The sequence below is a fragment of the Myxine glutinosa genome, chromosome 8, assembly GCF_964187855.1.
Source record: "Myxine glutinosa chromosome 8, kmMyxGlut1.1, whole genome shotgun sequence".
Lineage (NCBI taxonomy): Eukaryota > Metazoa > Chordata > Myxini > Myxiniformes > Myxinidae > Myxine > Myxine glutinosa.
Window position 1 is genome coordinate 99495451 of NC_136268.1, and position 8685 is coordinate 99504135.

The following is an 8685-nucleotide window of genomic DNA, read 5'->3' on the forward strand; positions in this document are numbered from 1 at the left end:
GCCTCCCGAGGTTGCAGTTCGCGGGTGCAGTGCCGAGAAGGCTCGAGCGGTGCACGCGAAAAGTGGGTGAGCCAACCGGGGGGCTGGTCAAGGCCTCGGGGGGAGGCTGCCGAGGTTCCTCGCGGGCCTCCCGAGGATGCAGGGTCGGAGAAGTAGTTGCGGTTGTAGTTGTAGGTGCGCGAGGGTGAGGAAGCGGCCGTGCCGCGAACGTCAGTGCGCGCGAAGGTGACGAAGCAGCCGTTCCGCCAACGTCAGTGCGCGCGAAGGTGACGAAGCAGCCGTGCCTTCGGAGGGTCTTGGAATAGGTTCGCCCCTCCGGTCGTAGAGGAGGAGCCGAGCGCGGTGCGCGAACCTCATAGTCATGGCCGTCGTCGTTTCCAAAACTCCGGCATTTCGAAACCGCGTTCGAAACTGCGCCCGAAGCCGTGCGGGAGAAGCCGGCGTCACCAGCTTAGGTGGCTTCCCTGGCTAGGGTGCGCTTGCCGTGTTCGTTCGCAGCCCCCGAATCCGTTCGGGGGCAGTCGGAGGTCACCAGTGAAGGAGCCCGTGCTCCAGCATGAGACGGACAAAATGATGGGCAAGGCACAAACTCGTCCGAGAAGATATTTATTGTAAAAACCAACTCGGGAACTCTGAAAAGCCCGTTTATCGGGCTGCATATATATCCAAACCCGAAAGCATAACCGAAACCGAAAACCACGCCTCTCTTCGGTGGTCACGTGACCAACAGGTGCAAAGGATTATAACCGCACGCGCGGCACGCTTTGGTGGTCACGTGACCAGCCACCCCGGCGCCGAGGTTGTCCGCCGGTGACGTCACCGGCTGGAGCAAGGAGATTCTGCTGCTGGTCTCGCTCGGGGGACCCATGGGTCGCTACACCCTCCCCTTTCCTCCAAAGACCAACTTCATTGGTCGATTGGTATTCCAGTTTACACCAATCAACGAATGCTCGAACTTCATGTGGATCATGGCCGGTTTAAACAAATTCACTTTTAAATCGCTCATCGGCCGACTTGTTTGTCATAAAATATTTGTTTTGTTGGTTAATGACGTAACGCCACTGGAAACACTCGGCCTCCAGGCCCCACCCCCTGTAACGCTCCGTAACACTTGGACATGCACCAACCACTCCTCCCCCCACCCACACCTCCGGGCGTTACATAACTTTTGAACGGCCCCACGCCACTGTACACGATGTTTAGGCATTAGGCTGTAATGTCTTTTTACAAAGGTGCAGACCCGCAGATAGGATCAAGCACCATCTTTATTCCAGGCAATGGCAACACAGGCCTCACTCGGCCCCGCCCACAGCGGCCTCGACAGGCCCTCCGCACATGGCCTGTCTCACCACACCGGTAACACACCACATTCCGAAATGGACAGCTCCCACGAGAATGTGAACCACCACATCCCTGACAAGGCTGCTGTGGTAGTTGTCCCTGTAAAATACTGCTTGCATGCACCCGGGGAGAAGAAGAAGAAGAAGAGGAATCCTGATCTAACCTCCTGTGACCCTCCCACAGGATAATTGTGAGCACGTGACCCTCCAGCAGCTATGACATTAATGCTTCAGTCACATTTGGCTCGGCGGCCGTAGGGTCTAAAAAATCTACGGCCACTAGCAATTATAGGGCGGCCGCAGTATTTCCACGGTCACACAATGTAGCAGTCACATATGTTTTTATTTATCGGGTAGCCGCACGGGGTATTTAGAAATTGTGGAGACCAAAAACGTGGGGGTGCCGTACGGTCTTTGATTTGATGTCGCACGGTGACCTTGGGGCGTCCCTGCGGCGGCCATAGAATTTTCAAGGCAGACGCAAGGTAGCCTCAAGGTGTCCGCAAGGCGACCGCAGGGGGGCCCTAAGGCGAACGTGCGGCTAGACGGACGGTAACGAGTGGGTACCAGTTCTTTTTCATATGTATATCGTCGTCATGGCTACGGCTTGTCGAATTGCTACGGCCACCCTAGAAATGAAAAATGTTATAACTCCGCGCTATAATTCCACGGCGACCCCTACGGCCTGTAAAAGATAGCCATACGCCCTAGGGCCACCCTGCGGCCACCTCAGAAACTCTGCGGCTGCCGCACGTTTCTGTCAATTTAGGGGGGGTACGGCCGCCGTATCCTAGCCGTAGAGCAAATGTGACTGAGGTAACCGCCGAGTCCTCCCCAACAATGGCACGAACATCCTTTCTCGCTTATTCCACAACAGCCGCAGTTTCAACCGCTTTAGCAAATGTAATCTCTTCAAACGTTATCCATAAAATTGACGCGACCATCTTCTCCTCTCACAACCCTGTGGTAAAACGATCCTTCAATCCTTTGTGATCATTCATCGTCACCAAAATCACAATCCCCCGCCAGATGCTTGAGCCTGGCCACAAAATCAGCTACTCTCTCATCGGGAAACCAAACCAGGTTGTCAAACTCGTACCGCGATAACTGTGGTGACTTGCCTGGTTTAATGTGGTCGTGCAACGTCTTCACTAAGGACTCGTTGGTAACAGCATCATCCTCTCCGGCGAAATCAAGTCACACAGCAAACGGAAAACCTCCACCGAGAGGGACGATAGAAGAATCGCTTTCTGCTTCCCCGCCTGGACGATGTCGTTTGCGATGAAATAAAAGCTAAGCTGCTCCGCAAAAAGTTCAAAGTTGTCCCCAGCATACTCCGGGACTTTTCCGTACGACGTAGCCATGGTCCGAAAAATCCTCGTCTCCAATTGTGATGTCTTTGTTATAAAGATGCGAACACGCAGAGAGCATCAAGCACCATCTTTATTCCAGGCAACGGCAACGCAGGCGTCACTCGGCCATACACGGCACTACACAGGCCTGTATCTATATAATAATAGCGTCAGGACTCGACTTTGTTATCCCTTTTACGCCGCACCCAGTGACCCGATGCCCACGGCACTAATGGATTTACGATCTACGAACCGCGCTCTTTGTTTATCACGTACAGACATACTCGAAAAATCTGAATTAGCTGACGTTGGGGCCCAAAAGCATCCGATTAACTGCCGATACGACGCCATCTTACGACGCCATCGTATTGGCGTCTGCTGGGCGAAGGCGAAGCAAGCCGTCCGCTGATTGGACAGGCGAAGGCGAAAGCAAGCCGTCCGCTGAGTGGACAATCCAAAGCATGCATTTGTGCCGGTGTCGGCGATCGTTGTTCATATACGCACTCTTCATTCTCATCTTTCTTCCTAACTCTTACTCGGACAAGCAAATCCCCTATGCCATCCATAATGGTACACTCTATCCATACACCACATCCTCCCTTCCGTGGATGATCCACGGGTTTCGGCTAGTTTATATGGTTACTCGACATAATCGGCCAGATAAGCGGACGCCCGACGCGATCGGACAGATCGTCGAGGCACGGAGGATGGTGATGGTGTACGCGAGAACTTGAGCCCAACGGAGGGTCATTCGGGGGCTTCAAGAATATGATCACAGGATGGGCCATTGCTTGAAATGTCCAAAGTGTGCCATGGGGTGATCTGGGATCGACAGTGCAGGTGGGATCGAGTCAGATCCAAATTGATACGAGCTGGAGAGGCGACAGTTCAAGGGGCACAGCCACACAGGGGGTAACATGGTGGTTGGAGGGTGAAGGGTAGGATGTGACTTCAAGTCCTAAATTCACCCCTCTAAACCCCAAGTCCGCAACACCCCTCTCTTCCCGGTATCTTCGTCCGCTGGATGGTAGCCCTTGCTCATTGGTGCAGTCAGTGCCACACTTGGGAAGACTTTGCAATTATTTGCTTCCTTTACATGAACATATTCTTTCCTAACCATGATGTAGTCCAACTGTATTTCGCTACTGCCACTATTGTAAGTTATAATGGTGGCTCCTACGTTTTTGATACGAAGTTTTAAGTATGACCAGTTGGTAAGACACAGCGAACTCCAAGACCTTGGCTCCTTCTTCATTTACTTCTCCATGGCCGTGTCCACCATGGATATCCTCACATCCCACTCTTTCACTCCACAGTCCACACATGTCCATTTAGGTCACCTGCCACCACTAATCTGTCACTACTTGGCATTGTTTGCATTAGATTGTCCACCGGTTCCCAGAATTCTTCTTTCTCTTCATGTCCAAACCCATTCTGCGGAACTGGCATTGTTCCCCATTTCCCCACTGATTTCGAGTTTTGCTATAATGATTCTACCACTAATTATATCCATTGCCAACACCTTGTCTTCTATTTCTTCACATCGTACTACTCGAAAATAGTCTTATTCCTCCATCCTGTCCATTGTAATAAAGTTGATTTCCACTACTACTTTATCTTGCTTTGTTTCCCTTTCACTTTGTTTCCTGAAGACACATGATTTGTATTCCTTTTCTCACCATCAGGTCAGTTACTCCACTACTCCCTGTCAGGCTACCAACATTAGACTTGCTATTTTAAGTTTGGTCACCTTTTCACCTCTCCTTCAAACTTTCACCTTTGGCTATCTTCGTCCACTGGATGGTAGCCCTTGCTCATTTCTCACAGTGTTTGGGTGGGGTTTGGGCGGGAATCCGGGCTTGGGACCAGCGTTGATCCAGGCCACTTCGCCCGTACCAGTGGCTGGGTTAGTAAAAATACAGAATAAGCAAACTAAATTATTTTTAAAAAAAGATATATATATTAGGGTATTGGTAATGGAAAAAAGAATGTCCAACCCAAACGTCTTCGACAAAGACCTTTATAATGACATGGGTTTTATGATCTCTGATTGAGTCATTTCAGATGAAATCGTCAAAAAGACAGACAAACAAAATAGGCATATCTATAATAGAAAAGGGTGTGTGTGTGTGCGTGTGTGTGTGTGTGTGTGTGTGTGTGTGTGTGTGTGTGTGTGTGTGTGTGTGTGTGTGTGTGTGTGTGTGTGTGTGTCAATGTGTGTTTGTCTTCCATAACTCCAAAACCATATTAAACTTGGCGGCCCCAAACTTTGCACGCATACTTATTGACCTCTAAAGGATTGCAAAAAGAATGAAAATTGGGTTTTTGGGTGTGTTAAAACACCCTTTTTGAAGATGATTAACGAGGTGCTCATATGAAAAAAAACCCATGAAAGCCTTACCAAAATGGACATCAGCCATATTGGTCAGCCCACTGTTGCATCGCTGGGTCGTTAAGCCGCCATTTTGTTTCGGCTTATTGAAACATGCCATGCCTTGGAAACACTATCTGCTCTCACGGACTAATTCAAGCATATATCATCAAAAGCAGGATTCGGATTTCAGGATCAGATCCCATCTTATTATAATAGAGCAAACGTATATGGTTATGTATGTTTGGCTGTTTGTATGCATGTTTATATGAGACCAAATTCTCCTTCAAATAAAAGTAACACCCTTGTGGGGTGCTGGGCACACACACGTTAAACAAAGGTAGGCCACAACGCTTTGGGTTTAACTTGAGCTCTTTATTGGTTGCTCGCTCATCAGCACTGACTTGCTCGGGGCTGCGAGCCCGCGTGTATATCCGGAGGCCACACCTCACCTGGGGCGTGGCCGACACCCACTGGTGCTCGGAATTATGTCACTGCGCCAGCGAGTCATCATGTCCGCCACACGCGCCCCCCCCAGAATTCCCGCGCACCTGAAGGGTCAGTTTGCGGGGCAAACGGATGACCCGGCCGAAGCGCCCTCTGGCGGCTGGCGGCGTCTGGGATGCCGGGATGCCATCTGGGATGCCTCTGGCGGCATCTGGGATGGGTGCAGGGCAGGGGGGTGGCGTGACGGCGGGGTTGGGCGGTGCCGGGGGTCCGCCCGCCGGGGGGCAGCCCCGACGCGGGGGCAGGGCCGCTGGCGGGGGGTGGTCCAAGTCGAGGTTGGCCGGCTTGAGGCGGTCCACGGAGACGCGGTCAGGAGTACAGCCGATGTCCAGGGTGAAATGCTTCGCCCCGGTCTCCAGCACGGGGAAGGGCCCGTCGTACGGGGGCCGCAGCGGTGTCCGGTGGGCGTCGTGGCGGACGAACACGTACTCCGCCGTGCGAAGCTCCAGGGGGACGTGCGTTGGCGGGCAACCGTGGTGCGCCGTCGGCACCGGGGCGAACCTCCGGGCGGTCTCCTGCAGGGCGGAGCGCTGCTGCGCCACGGACCATGGTGCCGTGGAGTCGGGGAGGAACTCGCCCGGCACCCGCAGCGGTTGTCCGAAGACCAACTCCGCCGCGGATGCGCGCAGGTCGTCCTTGGGCGCCGTCCTGAGGCCCAGCAGGACACAGGGGAGCCTGTCGACCCAGCTGCCATCGCGGAGGCTGGCCCGGAGCGCGGCCTTCATGGCGCGATGGAAGCGCTCGCACAGGCCGTTTGCCTGTGGGTGGTAGGCCGTGGTGCGGTGCAGCTGGACGCCAAGCCCCCGCGCTACCGCCCCCCAGAGCTCCGAGGTGAACTGGGGGCCGCGGTCGGACGAGATGTCCGAGGGGGCGCCGAACCGGGCAACCCAAGTGGCGATGAACGCCTGCGCGACGTCCGCCGCCGTCATTGCTGCCAAAGGCACGGCCTCCGGCCACCGGGTGGTGCGGTCCACCATTGTGAGGACGTGGGTGAAACCCCGCGAGGGGGGCAGAGGTCCCACCAAGTCCACGTGAACGTGGTCGAACCGACGTTCGGGCACCATAAACGGGGCCAGCGGGGCCTGGATGTGGCGGTGAACCTTCGCGCGCTGGCACGCGAGGCACGTCCTGGCCCAATCGCGGATGGCCTTCCGGAGGCCATGCCAGACGAACTTGTCGGCGACCAGCTTTTGGGAGGCCTTCATGCCCGGGTGAGACAGGCCGTGGATGGCGTCAAAAACCCGGCGCTGCCAGCTGGCGGGCACGATGGGGCGAGGCCGGCCGAGGGAGACGTCGCACAAGAGGGCCGCGCCCGCGCTGTCGAACGGTACCTCGGTGACGCGGAGGCCCGTGACGGCGGTCCGAAAAGCCTGGACGGCGGGGTCGGCGGACTGGTCCGCCGCCATCCGGGTATAGTCGATCCCGAGGTGGACCGCGTGGGCGACGGACCGGGAAGGGCAATCCGTCACTGGGTTGTCCTTCCCCGCGACGTGCCGGATGTCCGTCGTGTACTCGGACACGGCCGAGAGGTGACGCTGCTGCCGGGCCGACCATGGCTCGGCGACCTTGGCCATAGCGAAAACCAGGGGCTTGTGGTCGACGAAGGCCGTGAACGGGCGGCCCTCAAGCAGATGGCGGAAGTGCCGGACCGCCAGGTGGAGCCCGAGCAGCTCGCGGTCGAAGGTACTGTACCGCCGTTCGTGCGGGCGGAGCTGCCGCCTAAAAAACGCCAGCGGCTGCCAAGCTCCCTTCACCCATTGCTCGTGCACCGCGCCCACCGCGTAATCTGACGCGACGGTGGTGAGGGCGATCGGTGCATCGGGCACCGGGTGCGCGAGCATGGTGGCGTTAGCCAAGGCGAGCTTTGCGCCTGCGAACGCCGCGTCCATCGGCTCGGTCCAGGCAACGTCGCCTTTGCCCGGCTTCCCCCGGAGGGCCTCGTGCAGGGGGCGCAGTAGCTGGGCGATGCGGGGCAGGAACCGGTGTGGGGTGCTGGGCACACACACGTTAAACAAAGGTAGGCCACAACGCTTTGGGTTTAACTTGAGCTCTTTATTGGTTGCTCCCTCATCAGCACTGACTTGCTCAGGGCTGCGAGCCCGCGTGTATATCCGGAGGCCACGCCTCACCTGGGGCGTGGCCGACACCCACTGGTGCTCGGAATTATGTCTGCGCCAGCGAGTCATCATGTCCGCCACACCCTCTTAATTATGTTTAGGCTGCTGAGACCCCTCAGACCTTTGATGACCCTTTAAGTCCCCCAAGACCCTTAAGACCACCAAGACCCCTGTAGACCCAAAATACCCTTAAAGACCCAAAAGACCCCGAAGACCCAAAACACCCCAAAGACCCAAAATACCCTTGAAGGCCCTGAGGCTCAAAAAGACCCTGAAGACCCAAATGACTTTGAAGACTCAAAAGACCCTGAAGAACCAAAAGACCCCGAAGATCCAAAAGATGCCAAAGACCCAAAAGACCCCGAAGACCCAAAAGACCCCGAAAACCCAAAAGATTCCGAAGACCCAAAAGACCCCAAAGACCCAAAACACCATGAAGACCCAAAACACCCTGAAGAACACAAAAATCCTTAAAGACCCTAAAGACACCAAAGACCCCTAAGACCCAAAACACCCCAAACGACCCAAAATACCCTGAGTATCCAAAAGGAGACTTTGGCCTAAGGATACTAAGGTCCTGAGGATCCAAAATACCCTGAAGACCCAAATGGCACCAAAGACTTTGAAGACCCAAAACACCGCGAAGACCCAAAAGACCCCAAAGACCCAAAAGACCCCGAAGACCCAAAACACCCCCAAGACCCAAAATACCCCACAGACCCAAAGACCCTTAAACACCCAGAGGAACCAGAAGACCCAAAATCCCTGAAGATCCAAAAGACCTGGAAGACCCAAAAGATGTTGAAGACCCAAAAGACCCCGAAGACCCAAAATGACCCAAAGACCTGTAAATACCCAGAGGAACCAAAACACCCCGAAGACCCAAAATCCCCGAAGATCCAAAAGACCCAGAAGACCCAAAATATGTTGAAGACCCAAAAGATGTTGAAGACCCAAAAGACCCCAAAGAGCCAAAACAGCCTGAAGACCCAAAACAC